General features: G+C 34.4%; 1 protein-coding gene across 2 annotated transcripts in view; it reads right to left on the minus strand.

Annotated features, from left to right (window-relative positions):
- The window catches only part of slc39a4 (solute carrier family 39 member 4), a 111,803-nt gene that overhangs the window by 60,676 nt on the left and 30,714 nt on the right, over nucleotides 1-20,413 (minus strand). The window contains exons 5-8 of one of the 2 annotated variants that reach the window (XM_051137040.1): nucleotides 12,768-12,858; nucleotides 11,862-11,933; nucleotides 9,065-9,186; nucleotides 6,147-6,301 (exon numbers count right to left, since the gene is read on the minus strand). The exons of the other annotated variant lie outside the window; for it this stretch is intronic. The gene's annotated coding sequence lies outside the window, so the exon portion shown is untranslated. The remainder of the gene's footprint in view (nucleotides 1-6,146; nucleotides 6,302-9,064; nucleotides 9,187-11,861; nucleotides 11,934-12,767; nucleotides 12,859-20,413) is intronic. 2 annotated transcript variants of the gene reach the window in all.

Genomic DNA, 20,413 nt, shown 5'->3' on the forward strand with positions numbered 1-20,413 from the left:
ACCATAAGTTATAATTTATGCATTTGCTTCCAGAAATCATACAGAAAAAAAAAAAAATAGTTATAATTTTAATATTTCAAAATTTGTATATTTAAAAAATAATTTACAGAAAGAGCACACGTAATGTATTTTTGAATGCCATTTTGATTTTCACCATAAATGAATTAATAGTTTTAACTACCAGAAATCATAAATTTTACAGTAAAACATAAGTTGACTTGACTTTTTTCATTTTTTTTTTAATTTTGTATATTAAAAAAAAAAAAAAAAAAAATCATTTTACTGAAAGAGTAAGTGTATTGTTTTAAGTACAATATTTATTGATTTTCATAATAAATTATAAAGTAATTTATGTGATACTTCCAGAAATTTTAAAATAAAATAAGTAAATAAAAGGAGTCATAGAAGTTATATTTGTTCATATTTCATGTTTTATATATATATATATATATATATATATATATATATATATATATAAAAACAGCCTTTTTCTTCTCAAAACTATACATTGTACAGGTGACTTATATTGTTTGTACATTTTTTCATTTAATCTTACATATATTTCTTCATGAATACAATATTGACTTTTACCATAGATTAATGAAGTAATTCATATTTTAGTCTTCTAACTTACCTTTATAAAAAAAAAAAAAAAAAAAACATCACAAAACATATTTAACATTAAACATTATATAACATTATTAACATTAAAACTGATACCAAACTCCCAGTTTATGTTGTAAATGACAGGTTTTGCGTTACTGTCAGTGTGAAAGCCTCATAATTTAACCGGTTCTTGACCACAACTGGAGATCTAAATCTAAAAAAAAAAGAAAAAAAGCTTAAAAAAAGAAAGAAAGACAGACAAACCTACAGCTCTGCGCAGACCAGTAACAACAGCGACATTAAAGAACAGGCTACTGTGATTTCAAAAAGCGGCGGCTCACGAAAGCAAGTGTCTGAAACGGCCCCGGGAGAAGCAAACGTGACAGAACAAACGTGCGAGTGGCCCAATCGTCATTAGGACCTGTTGGTTCCCTCTAGAAAATTCTCACACCTCGCATACTGTCGTCATGGAGATCTGGCCAAAACTGGCATTAATACACCTGAGAAACGATGAATATCGCCCCGAAATGAGCCGATTTACAAGTGGGCATCTGTTTGAACCAGATTAATGTGTGAGGACGGTCAAGACAACCAGAAGTTTATTTTTAACCCTATGAATCCTACTGTACCATATTAAATGCACAAATTATAAAGCCCTCTGAATGATCAACATGATAAAAACCTGTCAAACATATGCCTTCTGTCTCTGATTGATAGTTTAGACTTTTTTTTTTTTTAGCAGCAAGTTTTTAAAGCAGCAAGGCCTTTTAGAATCACTGTACAGACATCCACACTCAACTCATAGCTCATGCTGTGATATCTAATGATTTTTAGATTTAACATAAGCATAACTTTTATACTGTTAGCAATATTTCAAGATGAACACATGCTGGGCTGAAGCAACTTAAGTTTACTTGATTATCCAGACATAATTTGAGAAAAATCATGTTGAAATGCGAGTCTCAAATCTGATTATCAGGCTTTTGAGGAACGTTTATTTGTTCATCTCTCTATCATCATTGCACTGCATTATACGTTTTGAAACTTCATTCAAATTTCATCTTACTAAGGCATTACTGATTTAATATAGAGTGACACTGATATTTCTATCTAGGGATGCAACGATACCACTTTTTCCAGTACTTGCTCGATACCGATATTTTTATTTTTGGTTCTTGTCGATTCCGAGTACCGATACTTTTAAATTTACTAGTAAATTTGTAAAATATTGGGTCCAGAAACTAAAATATGTATAACGTCAGTTGGTTAACTTTATTTATCAAATAGATACAGTCAAACCAAAATTTATTCAGATACCTTTTCTCACATCATCACAGTTTATTCGCTATAGTTTATAAAATGGTAATAAAATATGACAAGAACACAGAGTTAAACTGTGTCAGAACAAATTCAGCTTGATAATGTCCGATAACTTTGATAGAAATGCATGTAATGGATTACAATCAACCAAAAATTATTCAGACAACTGTTAGTATGACAATATTTACACAACTGCCAATACTTTGTCAGCCACCCTTAGCCTCAGTGACAGCCTGTAGTCTCCTGGGCATGCTGTCAACCAGGTTCATGCAAACCTGAACTTATCATTTTTGGTCCCAAATGATCAATTTTACTGGTAGTCCAAGAATTTTGGGGTATAATATGTCACACTTTTCTTCACTATCCTCACTTACATAAATGAACTATAGTGTCCTGCACCCACTAGTAAAAAAAAACATAAAAATATATCTGGTGTCCAGTGGTGTAGTGTCGCAGGACATTCTAAAAGGCAGTGTTTCGAGACACTGCAAAAGACACGGGCCGTGAGCGCAAAGGTAGTGCAGTGGAGCGGGCTTAATGTTTTAAAAAATAACAACCGGGGAAAATCTATTTTTCTTACATTTCACTTGTCATAAACACTATAGGCCTACTTCTAAGACAACTGCACCATAAGCAAACAAATTACCCACAACATTATCCTTCACAAACACTATAGCAGCACAGTGAGGCGCTGGTGACGCTGAATGCAACAATGCACTATTTAAAATGAGCATTGTAACTTTTAATGAAGTTCCAAACATAGGTTCGGGAGGAGCCTAATCATTCAGTCCTGTCAATCATCATTACAAGCCTATATAAGCAGCTCTCATTCCACCATCCCAGCCTCCATCCTTTCATCCATCCCTCCACCTCCCCTTCTCCTCCTCTGTTTCTGTTATTCTCCCTCTAGATAATATCGCAATTGGGGGGGGGGGGAAATCGAACTCTGCGCTCAAGCCGAGCCTCGGGTTCGCGCCTCCATTAAGGACAGCAAGCCAAGTTTGTTTACCATTGCCCATCAGGACTGGATGGGCAGGCGAACTTGTGAATGTTTCTTTAAATTTATTGTATTTTGATAATGAACAGGCTGCGATGTCAAGGTAGCAAAAAAGTTGTGTGAGCACTGAGGTGCCGCCGTGATTACTGCATTGTTTTCCCAACTGTTACTCGTAATTTAGTCATGCTGGTTGGTCATACAAGCAAGATATCATTCATCACTGTAAAGCTTTGGCAAGATAAATAAATAAACACAAATTATTATTATTATTAATAATAATAAAAGAAAGAAAAGAAAACTGTAAAGCTTTTACAAAATAAAGAAAACGGCTTTCACTGTCCGAACTTTGGATTGTGTCAGAATTAATCGAAACTCAGCACTTTTTTCCCCCTTTTGTTTTGTTAATCAGTTAATGATTTAAAAGAGAAGTCCACTTCCAGAACAACAATTCACATATAATGTACTCACCCCGTTGTCATCCAAGATGTTCATGTCTTTCTGTCTTCAGTCGTAAAGAAATTATGGTTTTTGAGAAAAGCATTTCAGGATTTTTCTGCATATAATGAACTTCATTGGTGCCCCGAATTTAAACTTCCAAAATGCAGTTTAACTTTAAGTTTAAATGCAGCTTCAAAGGGCTTTAAACAATCCCAGCCGAGGAAGATAGATCTTATCTAGCAAAACGATCATTGTTTTCAAAAAATAAAAATATGTATACTTTTTAAGCACAAAAGCTTGTATAGCACAGACTCTGGGATGCGCGTCCATGGGTCGTTCTTGAACGAATCGTTCATTTTGACGTCATTTTCATTCACATGATCTTTCGACGTGATTCCATAGTACGTGAACGCGCATCCCAGAACCTGTGCTACACATGCTTTTGTGCTTAAAAAATATACATTTTTATTTTCCGAAAAAAATTACAGATCGTTTCGCTAGATAAGACACTTCTTCCTCGGCTGGGATCGTTTAGAGCCCTTTGAAGCTGCATTTAAACTATATTTTTTGAAGGTCAAAATCGGGGCACCAATAAAGTCCATTATATGGAGAAAAATCATGAAATTCTTTCCTCAAAAAACAATTTCTTCACGACTGAACACAGAAAGACATGAACATCTTCACTGACGACTTGTCACCAGATTTTGCCATTAAATTTACCGTTTGTTCTCAAGATTTCAATTGATCAAGACATTTCTCTGGAGCACAATGTTACAAGAAAGACTGTCCAGTTTAGCTCTTCTAAGTATTGAGAAAGCACACGCTCGCAACATCGACATTAAGCTGCAGTCAAAGTCTTTGCACATTAAAATGCTCGAAGGGCGCAAAAGATTCGGCGGAGTTTGGCTTGTTTGTGATTATCAGTTCATGAAAAGAATAAATAAGTTAATTACAAAAGTTGGTATATGTATAGAAAGTTAATTATCAAAATGTAGCATTTATAGTTATTTCTTTAATTTGTTTTTCTCCCCGTTTTTTTTACTGTTCATTTTCTCACTGAAAGACAAGAATTTTGCTTGTATAGGACAGTGTTTGAACTAAAACGTGCTGGCGTACATTATTTTATTGAGCTTACTATTAAATAAAATGCAGACCGTGGCCTAACACATTTGTGTATTATTATTGTTGAGGAATCCTCCTGCTATTGCTAAAATAACAAAGCAGCGGCACTTTTGCCTCCACGTTCATAGACTAAATATTTATTCCTGAAGGGATTTCAGTCTGACTGAAAAGCAATATACACACGTAATACAGACTATATATGCAATTCAATAATAACATCAAATGCATCAATGCAATGATAATTCACCACATTCATTACTGATATATCAGATATGTAAATGGAGGGACGGACTCAGGTGCACAATAAATTTTCATACATCACTGTGGGCTCTAAGATGTGCGGTACGCCACTGCTGGTGTCTAAATAATTTTTGGTTTGACTGTATATCCTTTAGTTATTTCTACACTTTATGCCCATTAAAATGTATTTTACAAGTTTTTGTTACTTTCACTGTTAATTTTTTGCTCTATGGTACATCATCTTTAATTTAATAGCATTAGAGCTGCTCCATCACAGCGGCTCAGTACTGCAATCACACGTTTTGTTGTAACAATGCAGGGAACCTCTCCTTAAAAAAAAAAATCAGTGATATTTTCAGAAATGTAAGTCACGTTCTGTTCATCTGAAAACAATTTAGGCTATAATCCAAAGCAACTCATATAATGCACAAACACTCACAAAGCAAGAAAAGTACAGTACAGCCTAGGACATTTCACATAGGCTGAAAGTTTACTTTCACCATAAAGTCGTGTATGCTTAAGGTTGAAAATAAATGTTTATAGTGAATAACCTTATACATTTTGTTATATTTTAATTACTGTTTTAATTTTAATCCAAATGATGCATGTGATGCATTGACAAACATCAATAAAGATCACGCAATAGAAGTGCTCTCTCTCTCTCTCTCTCTCGTTAAATAACTTGTGCATTGTTTTAGACATCCGACCGAACTACAAACTTTCCAGTGATGTCTGTGAGTAAGGGATATTAACTTGGGGGATATTAAAAGGGATATTAACTCATCTGTGCCACTGCACTCTCAATCCATTCTGCATGCTTTGCTTATCAGCTTGTGTGCATCAGCTATACAGCTGTTAATACTGAATGTTTAACATTATATTAATTGCATACATATACTTTGCAGACATCCTCAATCTCTAATGACTCCATTCTGCTGTCTGTTCTGTCTGTTTCTTTGTTTGAACACGCACTTGTCACATGCTGTGTGGTATCGGGGCATTTTAACAAGTACGAGCACAGGAGCTCAGCATCAGTATGCATCCCTATTTCATTTAATTTTCATATTTTATATAAGCAGTCTGTTATACTCTTAAAAAGATATCATTGATTTACATTACAAGCATCATGATTTCATCTTTTTGTCAATATAAATATCAGCATATGCACCAAATTATCTATTTTGCTCAGTTTGGACCTCTGAATAAAACTGAGCTGTTTTTCCTCCATATTTTTAATATATCATGCTATATGAGCCATAAAAGCCAGATGTATCAACAAAACACACGTGCATATGGATTTTAAAAAAAAAAGTTTCATGTCAAATAACTCGATTTTTCTGACTACTATTTTATGTCAAGCCTTACAAGGTTAATGAGAGTTAAATAACTGTTATTGCAGCAATGCGACAAAGTTGAGCTTAACTTTATGCAAATGCAAAGAGTAAAAACGTGAATCCAGATGGAGAACCTCACACGATCCGTCTCCTGATATAGTACGGTACTGCAATCGAGCAGGAGCTCCTCCAAGAAACCAGCGGTACAGGAACTTCCAGCAACCTCCAGTGATTTCATCTGTCTCTGTGAATGCACCACAAAGTACTTACAGGCAGGAGTTTAAAGCAACAGAGCACTGCAGTCATGACGTATTTTTGTAGTAAGTTCACATCACCTTGGCTCCCTTGACAGAAACCCAATAAGATTTTTCTACTGGCTTTTGGATTACTGCAGAAAATAAGCTGTCACCAATAAAACTTTAATGCTTAAACGTTTTTTCCATAATCATAATCTTCACACAAAAACAGAACTTCTATGAATTTAAGTGTAAATATAATCACCAGAACTAAAAAGCTAAATGTAGGCTATAAACAAACTATGCCACAGTCACACGACTTAATCACCACTGTTAAACTTCTAAGTCTTTCAGCCTTTATTTAACATCGTTTTCCCTGAAAGTCTGAGACTGAATAGTTTGTAAGAGCTTGATGATAAACACAATAAGGCTATGAAAGCAACTAGTGAGTAGATGAGTTTAGTTGTTCACTGTCCCAAAAAACTCTGTAGCCCCATTCAGACACTTGTTAGCAACTGCATTAATCAAGACAAGTAAAAGCTTGTAAAAAACAATTCTGACTTTTTATTTTTCACACAGAATCGTGAAATACGAACTCGCAATTCTGACACTTTTTTTCAGAATTGTCATATAAACTGCCAATTGCGATATAAACTCGTGGAGATGAAAATGCACAATTCTGAATTTTTCCTTGCAAATGCGTTATTGCATCTCGCAATTCTGACTTTTTTTTTTTTTTTTTTTTTGCAATTGTGAGATATAAATTCACATTTGCAAAAAAAAAAAAAAAAAAAAAAAAAAACTTTTTTTCTCAGAACTATGAGATATAAACTTGCAATTGCAAGTTATAAAGTCCAAAATAAAGTCCAATAAAGTCCGGACGTTCTCAGAATTGCGAGTTTATATCTCACAGTTCTCAGTTAATAACTCACAACTGCATGTTATAAAGTTAGAATTGCGAGATACAAACACGCATTTGCAAGTTTTCATCTCTTGCAAATGCATGTTTGTATCTCACAATTCTGCCTTTTTTACACTAATGCGTGTTGTCATCTCATAATTCAGACATTTTTCTTGCAATTGCACGTTTTCATCTCGCAATTCTGACTTTTTTTCTTGCTAATGCCTGTTTTCATCTTGTAATTCTGACTTTTATCTTGCAATTGCAGGTTTATATCTCTTATAATTCTGACTTTTTTCTCTCAGTTCTGACTTTTTCTTGCATATGCGAGTTATATCTTATATCTTATATATTCTGACTTTTTACTCAGAATTGTGAAATATGAACTTTGCAATTGCAAGTTATAAAGATAATATAAAAAAAATAAAAAATAATAATTTTGAGGGGGAAAAACGTATCTCACAGTTCTCACTTAAGTTAAAAGTCACAATTTCTCGATATTTAAACTCACAATTCTGAGAAAAATGTCAGAATTGAGAGTTTATATCTCACATTTTTGACTCAGAATTGTGATTTATGTCTCAAAATTCTGACTTTGTAACACGTAAACTGAGATAAAAGTTGCAGTTACCTTTTTGTTTTTATTATTCAGTGGCGGAAACGCATTTCAATAAAACACAGACCTTATTTCTAACAAAAAAAAACAAAAAACAAAAAAAAAAAACAAAAAAAAAACATTGACATCAGGATGATGGAAGCAGGTTTCAGCCTATAAAAATACATCATTAATGCAGAACTTTTTATAATAGCACATAAATTCTTCAATATTCTGCTGTAAAATGTTTCATATTCGAGATATAAAATCATCTAAATTGTCCTTGTGAGGTGTGAACAAGGTTAGTATAATTTATAAGAACAAATCACAAAGATGAAAATGAACAGTAAACATTAACTAAAATAAAAATTGACATTTTAAAAAGGAAATAAATATAAATAAACACTATAAATGCTGAATAAATAAAAAAAAAAATAAATCAACATATATGCACTTAACAAATGCTTTTATAAAAAAAACTTGCACTGAAGATATAAATATAATCAGTTCATGCATTCTATAAAATTAGATAAACTATAATAAAAGCAAATCTAAACTAAATAGCCTTATTTTCAAAATAAATAAAAATAAACAAATATATATTATTAAATATATTAAATTATAAAAATGTATGTACCATTAAGGAACTAAAAATAAAACTGACATTCAAAAAAAACAAAAAAACACTTTCAAAACTGGCTGCAGGGTTATTATTGTTAACTAAAACTAAAACCATAAAAAACATTTACATTATATTAAATAAATATAAAATAAACATTAACTGAAAACTAAATAAATTTTATATATATATATATATATATATATATATATATAAACTTATTTTTGCTAAAGCAAATCAAAACTAAATCCAAACTAAACAAACATAAAAAAAATTAATTGAAATAAAACATTAAAAATTCCCTTCAAGTTATTTCAGCTATTTTTTTTATTTTTTATTTTGTTGAACTATTTAAAATAAATAAATAAATTTAAAAAATTAAAAACAACCACTAATGGAGTTTTAACACCTTTTATGAACATAATCATAACCTTTAAATAAGCTGCTGGGAATCTTTTGTTGGTCAAATGTGCAATCGACCACGCCACCGCAAGTGTTCACATCTACAAATGGAGTGAAAGCACATCCAGTGGACCATGATCTAGTACTTCCACCCATAATGCTTTGTGATGCTCTTAAGATGAGGTAAATTCCCCTGAGTGTGTGCGCGTGCGTTTGTGTGTTATGGCTGGAGAGTGTTCTGCGATGAGCCTTACTTGGGAATAAACCACTGCCGGCATCTGTGTCTGCATCCCAGCGGGAGCCTGGATCCCAAGGCCCCTGCGGAGGTCTGGGTTTTGGGTTAGACGTGCACTAGGGGAGGGGGGCAGATCCACACCTGGGAATTAATGTGTGTCAGAAGCAGATTGTAAACACACTGGAGACGCTTCCAAAAAGTGTGACACTTCTGCACTGTACCGCTTTCCTAATTGGCTCTCGCCACAAAAATACTCATTGCTGTCGAGGCCTATGAGCCTATCAAATCAAACAGTGGAGTTTATGTAACATGTGTTTCTGTAGCTCAACTTGTAGAGCACGCCGCTAGCAAACCCAAGATCATGGCTTCGTTCCCCAGAGGACGCATGTAGTGATAAAACACTGGAATGCAATAAAAAATGGCTTTTGATACAAATGTGTCAAATGCATCAATGTAGGGGTGAAAGAAAGGTCAGAACAGGGTTAATCCAATTCATGCCCTGAACAAAACTGGTAGAATTTCCTTTGCAATTATTTGTCAAATTAACTAGCAATTTATAAGTGAAACTGTTTCTAAGAAATGGTCAGTAACACACTGAATTATACATGCAGAAAGACTGAAATACTATCTTCTTGTATAACGTCCCAATTAACTCCAATAAACTTGTTTTTTTTTTTCTAATTAATTTTAGATATAATAATTGTATGCACTTATGTGCTTTTGTCATTGGGGTTTTCATCTAATATTTATAATTTATTTCAGCTTTATTTTAATTAATAAAAACAATTATGATAACATACATTATGGTAAACAATAACAGTTTCAGTTTTCCTGCAGAGTTTTGTTCAGTGCTATTTTAGTATTATTTCTATAGTATTATGAATTATGAATATTATTTATGAATATTTTAGTTTTGAGTAATTGTGTTGTGTTTTTGTCTTTTTTTTGGGTTTGGGTTTTTCATCTAATATTGTTTTTTTTTATTTCAGCTATATTTTAATTAATGAAACCAATTACGATAACATAAATTATAATAAATGATTACATGTAATTTGACTTAAAACTGGTTCATTAAACTTTCATTAAAAGCATCTGAAACAACTAATCAAACTTCTGTTTTGTTTATTAGGAAAATTACAGCCACACTGTAAATTATTTGACCGTAAATGTAACTATTTTAGCATTATTTATATACTATAGCAGTATTTATTAACATTTTGAATGAGCTTTACATATATTTTTTTATTTTTATACATTTTATATATATGGTTTTCATTTTAATTTAACTAACTGTTTTATGTGCTTTTGTCATTTTATTAGTTTTTTTATTCAATATATTGAACTAGCTTTAATTTTTTATTTCAGTTTTGCTTTTAGTAACTTAAGAACTTAAAAACAAACTAAAGTTAGAAATAAAAGTCTGGGTTTTTCATGTAACATTTTTTATTTCAGCTTTATTTTAATTAATGAAATTAATTAAATTATGATAAATGACTACACTTTTAATTTTACCTAACAAAACTGGTTATAACTGTAATTAAATGCACCTGAAACATCAAACCAAACTTTTTTGTTTATTTTTGTTTATTTGCAAAATTACAGTAAATTATTTGACCATAAATTGGCTACTAGTTGCATTACTTTCACAGGAAGTTACCATATGTAACTATTTTAGTATTATTTATATAGTATAGCAATATTTACTAATGTTTTGAATTAAATTTATAGAATTTATTTTATTTTAATATTTTACATTTTATATATTTAAATGTGGTTCTAACTTTAATTAAATGTACCTGAAAAAACCAACCCAACGTTTTTTGATTTATTAGGAAAATTACAGCCAAACTGTAAATTTGATTTGTAAATTTGTAAATTTACAGTAAATTACTGGCTACTAGATGCATTACTTTCACAAGAATTTACTGTATGTAACTAGCATTAGCATTATTTATATACTATAGCAATATTTATTAATGTTTTGAATTAACTTTATATAATTTTTATATTTTATACAGTTTTCATTTTAACTTTAATTAAATATACCTGTAACAACTAACCAAACTTTTTTTGTTACAGCCACACTGTAAATTATTTGTCTGTAAATGTAACTATTTTAGCATTATACACTATATCAACATTTATTATTGTTTTGAATTTTTTATTTTTATATTTTACATTTCATATATTTTATACAGTTTTCATTTTAAGTAACTGTGTTACATGTTTTAAGTTTTTTTTTTTTTTTTTTTTCAATATGTTCATTTAGCTTTAATTGTTTTCAGTTTTGCTTTTATTAAATTAAATACTAAAATTAGAAATAAAAGTAAGTTTGGGGTTTTCATTTAATATTTATTTTTTATTTCAGCTTTATTTTAATTAATGAAAACAATTACGATAACATAGATGATAAATGATTACAGTTTTAGTTTTACTAAATGACACTGGTTCCAACGCAATCAAATGCACCTGATACAACTAACCAAACATTTTTTTGTGTTGCTGCTTTCCATGAGTAAAAATGAGCAACTCTAGTTTAGAAAGTACAAAGATAGCACACTTTTAATTTGCATTATGTATATTGTATGTAAACAAGGTCTAACATGGATAATTGGATGCCAGTTACTGAATTAAACATGCAACATGATATCATGTGACAACATGAAGCATACAGTACTACTGCTTCACACAGTATATTTTTAAAATTAGTAAGTAGTATACAGTATAAACTGTATAAGCATCTCATCAAAACAGTGAGAAAGAATAAAATTATGGAAAACATGACAGATTTGTGTGTGTTTCTGTGCGCTTCTCACCTGGGACAACATGAGCACAAGGTCTAGAGGGAATCACATCTTTGGTTTTGACTGCGCATCACTATTTTCCCCCTAAAAAACATCAACAAACAGAGAGAAAGATAGGACAGTCACTAAACTGCATAATAAAATCACATTTGCACATGATTCCTAATTAAAGGAAAGTCACAAGTTCAGTATAAGTTGAACTTAACTTTTATTACCACGCAAAATGTCTTTGAAAACAAAATCTTATTTATCATGACGCACTTATAATAGGAGTCTACAGGACAAGGCATGAAGGATACTGAAAATATTACATGTTCAGGATGATTTAAACACTTTACAGCTCAAATAATACTATTTTGTATAGCGAAATCCATACAAGTTGCACATTTCTTCTTTTCACCATTGTGTAATGCCTTGTCCCATAAAAGTCCATTATAAGTGCATGACCGTCAACACAATCTTTGAGCGACGAATCGAAATGATTAACTGTGTACATAAACAAGCTGCATTGATTCTGGAATATTCCTAAGAGGGAAGAAAACAATAATAACCCCTAAGCCTGAAAATTAAAATAAAACACAGACAAAATATCAAGATGTGAATCCACAAATTGGCCGTTTTTCAGACTAAACTTTCAGCCTTTACTTATCCATTCATATTTGTTTATGTAGATTCAATAATACATATTTCCCCTGTAAAACCTCATGGCCTTATTAAATTTAAAATATTCCAAACAGCTCATTTTCCCTTTTTCCTTTTGTGAGCGGCTCTGAAGAATATCCAGAATAACTTTTTCACCTCTCTCCCTTCATTCACAACTTCTTTCACTCTGTCTTTGTTATACTTTCATTAATATTTTCTTTATTTAAGGTCATCAATATGCGCATTTAAATACGGAGCGCCGTGGTAATGGCTCACATAATGGAGGAGAGTGAACAAAGGCGTCCCCGCAGCGGGCCTGGAGTTCGGGGGGGGCGAGGGTCCGGGAGAGGGAGGGATTCATCTCTGTCTGCGGGAACAAAGAAAACCTGTAGAGTGTGTAAAGAGGCTCTCTGCTGCCAGCGTGCAGGAATACATTACAGCCCGCAGTCATTCGCACCGCTCCTGTCTGCGGATCCGTTTGGTTTTGTTTTGCACTTTACAAGCGACCGATGGAAGGTTTTCCTCAGGACAGGAAGGTGTTGTTTCTTTGTTTTGTTCAGTTTGCTTTTGTCCTGAAGCAAACGCATTTGTAAATGCCAAAAATCACTGCACTGGATGAAATGCATGCTTTTTTTTTTGCATGCATGCATGTCAAACAGTGGTTGTTACCTAGTGGGTTGCAGGTCTAGATGCTCAGTGCAAACAACATGCAATTAATCATACAAGCATGCATAGAGAATAGCAAAATGAATGTAAAGTTTATAAAGGGAGCAGAAAATAAAACCGCACTTTTTCATAGCAATTTTGATAATGTCTTGGGCCGCCACTTTACGTCCCATTTTGAAGTCAGAAGTCGTCTATGTGAAGATTATAGAAGGAATAAAATATACATTTTTGTGCGACTTCACCTTACAACAAACATGCACAGGTTGCATACATGCTTCATTCTCAAAAACTACCAAGAAACCTACAGAAGTATACAACTAATATAAAAAGCCAATAATAAACCAATCAATGCATTTTATTTTTTTATTTAGAATGATAAGCAAATCTGAAACGGACTTGGACCGTGATTTGACGTCCTATATAGAAGTCTAAAATCTTCTATGTGAAGATTACAAATGAAATTTTAACAAAATAAACACATTTTGGTGCAACTTCACCATCAAACCAACATGCACAGGTTGCATGCATGCTTGATTCTCAAAAGCTATGAACAAACCTACAAAAGTACACACATGAAATAAAAAGCCAGTAATAAACCAATCGATTTAAGATTTTTTTTTTTTTATTTATAAAGATAAGCAATTCCGATACTGTCTTGGTCTGCCACTTGATGTCAAATATAGAATATAAATATCTTCTATATGAAGATTATACAATAAAACTGCATTTTGGTGCAACTTCAACTTTCAGCCAATATATGCACAGGTTGCATGCATGCTTGATTCTTAATAGCTATTACTTTTGAACATAAATACAAAAGTACACAGCTAAAATAAAAAAGCCAATTTGAATGCTTTTTATTAAGATTCTTTAATTTAGAATGATAAGTAAATCTGAAATGTTACTGGACCGTGACTTGACGTCCTATATAGAAGGCTAAAATATTCTATGTGAAGATTATAGAATAAATAAAAAATGTATTTTGGTGCAACTTTACCTTCCAATCAACATGCACAGGTTGCATGCAAGCATCATTCTATAAACTATAAACAAACCTACAAAAGTAGACAACTAATATAAAAAAAACAAATACAAAACAAAACAAACAATAATAAACCAATGAATGCATTTTTAAATGTAGAATAATTAAATCTGAATCTGACTTGATGTCCTATATAGAAGGATAAAATCTTGTGAAGATTACAGAAGAAATAAAAACTTCACCTTCCAACCAACATGCCCAGGTTAAATGCATGTTTGATTCTCAAAAGCTATGAACAAACCTACAAAAGTATGCAACTAATATAAAAAAGCCAATAATAACCAATTCATGCATTTAAGTATTTTTCATAGCAGTTGTAATAATGTCTTGGGCTGCCACTTCATGTCCTACATAGCAGTCAAAAAAATCTTCCATGTGAAGATTATAAAAGAAAAACAAAAATACATTTTTGTGCAACTTCACCTTTCACCCAACATGCACAGGTTGCATGTATGCTTCATTCTCAAAAACTATAAACAAACCTACGAAAGTACACAATATTCAAAAGCCTTTTATTAAGACTTTTTCATTTAGAACGATAAGCAATTTTGATACAGTCTCTGGCCGCCACTTGATGTCCAAAAACAAAATAAAAAAAATCTCCTGTCCTGAAGCCAAACCATTTGAGAGCCCGTGATACAGAAGACAAAAATCTCTCACTCTTTCTTCCGTCTCTCACGCACAGATGGTATTCCTCAGACTAGTGCTCTGGAAAGCCAGAGGGGTGGGGGTTAGGGTTCGCTCTGTGATTGTTGATATCAGTGAGGTCCCAGGCTGCTGTTCCACAGTCTATTTGCCTCTCATAACAAAGCCTTTTAGGGGCCAACACTAATCAGGCTTAGCTGGGAGCACTGCGCTTATCAGGGACCGTCAGACCGCTGGCGCTGCCAGCTTGTTCGCCACTGATAGCGACATCGGCAACTAAATTAAATCTAGATTCCAAAAAAAACCCAGAGAGACAGAGAGAAACCCTTTCTCCAAATGATGAGAATAGCTTCCGCCCGAAGCCCCACACCCACTCCGACCCTCCCGCCGCTTTTTCGAGATTTTGGGAATAATAAATCCTTCCCTGTTAAAAGAAAACGCATTATCGTAGCCGCTGGACTTCGCCCTCATAAACAGTCAGGCTTTTAATTCACATTTGGCCTTTTCCTTGTGCCAGGGAAGTCCGTATCCCGAGCCGCTGTGATTAATTGCCCAATTGTTGATCGAAGATAGCGCTCTTCCCTTTCAAGGACGAAAAGAGAGGGGGGAAAAAAGCAGCAGGTTTTATTGTCGGTTAAGCACGCGGTGAGTTTCTTGAGGTGCCGCGGCCAGGCTATTGAGACGATGAATGACTACTTCAGGGTCATTTAGGCTGGAGAGCTCTCGAGCGCGCGTAAGGCTGAAACAGCAGGGAAATGAACTCCACATACACTCGTGCTGCTGAATAGGGCCTGAATGAAGCAGGAAATCGTTAAAAGGGCATTCATGTTGCTCGAGACGCTTCCCCTCGGCTGTGAAAAGGACTTAAAGGTGCCACAATCAGGATTTTTTCACAGGCGAAAAGAATCGGGGGAGCGTTTGTTAAGCGTTTAATTGTCACGCAGGTGAGCGCCGTCGAGGTCTTAAGGAGGTAAATTGTCAGGGTTAATGCGTGACATTGTTCTGTGCTATTGATTGTGTTGGCTTGATGCAGACATTTCAGCACAACACAACACAAAGCCGTATTCCCAGAGCAGGGAATGTCTTTGTTCGGCCTCCGCGTGCAGGACACCTGCGATGGATTTGGCATCGCCATCTGTGTCACAGATTTTTTTTCCATACGCACGCTGGGGAAAAGTGTGCGTGTGACCTTTTGTCTTCTCCGGGAACGAGGCGTCTTCATTGTCCAGGCTACATTCAAACCTTCACGGTAATGCTGCAGGACACAGAAACGCATTGTGAGAAACAATTCCTCAAGTGTGACAAACATTTCAGTTGGATAACATATAAAGCATTCACCTGTGTGCTGGAAGCATTAGAGGTTCCAGAAATATTTAAACGGCAGACAATTTTCCTACAAAACAACGGATGTAAATGACTCCTTGGTTACTTCATTAAGTGATCACACACTTGAAAAAAAGGAGGGACCAAGCATATCTAAAGACTAGAACATCAGAGCAATTTGAGGGTGCAGGACCTTGATTTCATCATTAAATCATAAATCCACCCAGAACATTAGTAACCACTTTGCAATGCCCCACAAACCAAAAAAAAAAAAAACAACATAGCAACTCTCTAGCAACCGCTCGGAACTCTGAGAGACCACCTAGCAACAACCCAGAACTCACCAGTAAGCTTTAGCAACCACCTTGCAATGTCCCAAAAACCACCCAGTGCACTATAGGAACCAACTAGCAACTTCCTAGAACATCTTAACAACTTCCTAGCAAACACCTAAAATAGCAACACCCTAGCAACCACCCATAACAGCCGAACAACCAACAAGCAATGGCTTAGCAATCACCCAGAACACATTTAGAAGAACACACATGCAACGTATTACAAACCGCCCAGCACCTCATAGCACCTCCCTACCAACTTCCTACAACATCTTAGCTCCCTAGCAACCACCTAGACACAGCCTGGTATTGTCTACCAATCACCCAGAACACATTCAGAAAAACACATGCAATGTCCTACAAGTCCTCAATTGCACCATAACAACCTCAGAATACACCTTAACAACTCCTTAGCAAATACCTTAAACTCTACACAACCACTTAGCAACACCCTAGCAACCACCCATAACACCCTAACAATCAACGAGCAATGGCTAGGCAATCACCCAGAACACATTTAGAAGAACACACATGCAACATCCTACAAACCACCCAGTACACCATACTGTAGAAGCCACTTAGCAACTTCCTAGAACATCTTAACAGCTCCCTAGCAACCACCCAGAACTCTACAGCAACCACCTAGCAACACCCTAGCAACCACCCATAACACCCTAACAACCAACGAGCAATGGTTTGTAACCACCCAGAACACATTTAGAAGAACACACATGCAACGTCCTACAAACCACCCAGTGTTCCACAGCAACCACCTAGCAACCTCCGAGAACACCTTAACAACTCCCTAGCAAATACCTAAAACTAAGCAACCACCTAGCAACACCCTAGCAACCACATATAATACCCTAAAAATCAGCGAGCAATAGCTTAGCAATCAGCCAGAACACATCTACAAGAGAACACACAACATTCTACAAACCACCCAGTGCACCATTGCAACCACCTAGCAACCTTCTGGAATATCTTAACAACACCCTAACAACCACCTAGCAATGCCTTGGCCCTCCCCGAGAATACCACATTTCAATGCTTTACAAACAACCCAAAGCAACTTAACAGCTCCCTAGAAACCACAAACTCTTTTTAAACTCCTTAGCAACCACCTAGCAACACCCTAACAACCACCAATGACATCCTAACAACCACCAATAACATCCTAGCAACCACACTGCAATGCCTTCCAAACCACCCAGAACACCTTAACAATTCTCTAGTGACCACCTTGAACTACTCAGCAACCACCTTAGCAACCCCCTAGCAACCACCTTAGCAACTCCCTAGCAATCACCTTAGCAACTAGCAACCACCTCGCAATGCCTTACAAACCAACCAGAACACCTTTCAACAACTCCCTAGTGACCACCTTAAACTCCTTAGCAACCACCTAGCAACTCCCTAGCAACCATTCAGAACTCCCTAGGATCATGACAACATTTAAGTCTGACCCCCCGACTAAGTTTCTATCTATGGTGATGATTTGTGATATTTATTTCCAGCTTTTCTTCATTTCAGACCTGTGCAGTCACTGGCATGTTTGTGCAGCTCTGTATCGCTAGCAAGGCCACGGGTTTGTTACGCTGCTAAAACGCATATCTTGAAAGCACTGTAAACACATCAGATGCTTCCAAAGACACAGAGACAACTTAAAGACCTGCTACAACAACTCAGCAGCAGCTAGATGGCTTCAGTAAAAAACAAGGGAGGCAATTGGCTGTTTTCCTCTGAAAGTATCCATTATTTTTAGCTTGTCTGCTCTCTCCTCGCAGCCTTTTAAGAGTCGACGTCTGTGTAGCCAAGCGGAGATGTCCTCTTAAGCCGCCGTTGAGCTCCAGTCAACCGACGTGTGAGGCTGAGATTGTCGGCTGGTGAATCGCTCAGCCTCACAGTCCATCTTCCTTACGTTTCAGCCTCCTCTAATCCTGATTTTCACCTCCACCTTCCTCTCACACGTGGGCCGGCAGAGATGCAAACACAAACAAACGCACACACATTGACAGAATATTCACAGGAACTGTAATGCTGTTGCTCATGTTTGTAAGAAAACAACCGTGTTTTGGAAGAGGCAAAGCGCAGGTTTGATCAGGAAATAATGAGCTGAACAGGGAGTTTATCTGTAGGCCATCGCAGTTTTCCGTCTGTTTGGATGTCGACTGCAATTGGCCGAGACCTTTGACTTTGAGAGGTCACAGGTCTGGCATTGACCTCGGGGGACGTGAGCAGAGGTCACTGCTGCTCTCGGTGAAGGTGTTGCCTAAGGAAAGGTCATTAACTGTGGAAAGCGATGGCTCTGGTATTGACCAGTGAAAGACAAAGTCTTAACTAGACTCTCAGAGATAGGGTTTGGGCAGTCAGTATAAATTCTAGTCTAATTTGTAGCTTGTTCTGGTCAATTTCGGTTATTCCAACTGCATTTCGTTCTGTTTTTGTAACGCTATTTGTGTGATGAAACTGAAATAATGAACCAGTTACTATGAATTGGGCAGAAAAGAAAATACTTAGTGGCAATTTCTGGAAAATGCTTACTAGCTTTGTGGACAATATGCATTATGGGATCACCAAAAGACTGCAGCTGATCCGCGGTCGAGGCTGAAACCAGGTTGTAGGTGTTCAATGTCCCTGTGCTCATGAAAATCATTTTCTTTTTTTTTTTTTTTTTTTTTTTTTTTCGCAATAAAAATAACAGACAGACTTAAAATCTAAAACGTTTACTTAAGCTAAACTTAAGTAAAATATTGAAACTTGTTTTCACAGAATATATCATTAGAATATATACAGTAGTCAACATTTGAAGTAGATCAAAACCTTTCATCAAAGTTTTCCTAAAACTATAACAATACCCGTTCTTGTTTTAGGACTTGTTTGATCCACTTTAAATTAAATGTTCACTACTTTCTTTGAGCATATGTCTAGTAACATTCTGTGAGGCTTATGCCTAAGCAATAAAAAAAAAACTGCCAATGCAGTAAGAAAAAAAGCTAACAAGACAAAACAAAAATGATTTTTTTTTTTAAATTAAAGTTATTTTTGTGTTTTATGCATAAATAAAATTGTGGAAAAAACTTGGAAAAGGGCACTGAAAGTAAAGTAAAGTAAAGTAAAATAAAATAAAATAAAACAATTATTTCACTCCATATCTGTCTATTTTACTGCTGAGCGCAGAATAAACTCTTCATGGTGAAGAGTCATAGAAATTAAAATAATCATAACATAATTTTTTTTTTGTTTCTTGCATAGATTAAAAGTGAATTTAGAAAATGGCATTAATAATAAAATTAAATTAAATTAAATTAAATTAAAAATAATAAAATAAAATAAAATAAAATAAAATAAAATAATTTCACTCCATATCAGCAGCAATGGCTATTTTCATGGCGAGCTCAAAAGATGTAGAAATTAAAATAATCATAACATAACATAATTTTTGAGTATCATGCACAGATTAAAAGTGAATTTGGAAAAAGGTATTGAAAAATAAAATAAAAAAATAAAATAAAATAAAATAAAATAAAATAAAATAATGTAATTTCACTTCATATCAGCAGCAATGGCTATTTTCATGGTGAGCGATGAAGAAATTAAAATAATCATAACATAACAATTTTGTGTTTCATGCATAGATCAAAAGTGAATGGGCATTAATAATAAAATAAAATAAAATAAAATAAAAATTATTTCACTCCATATCAACAGCAATGGCTATTTGTGTGATGAAGATGAAGAATGAACTCTTCATGGTGAAGAGTTGTAGAAATTAAGAAAATCATAACATAATTTTTGTGTTTCATGCATAGATCAAAAGTGAATTTAGAAAAATGGCATTAATAAAATAAAATAAAATAAAATAAATAAAAAATTATTTCACTCCATATGAGCAGCAATGGCTATTTTCA

Source organism: Labeo rohita, chromosome 19 (assembly GCF_022985175.1).
Source record: "Labeo rohita strain BAU-BD-2019 chromosome 19, IGBB_LRoh.1.0, whole genome shotgun sequence".
Lineage (NCBI taxonomy): Eukaryota > Metazoa > Chordata > Actinopteri > Cypriniformes > Cyprinidae > Labeo > Labeo rohita.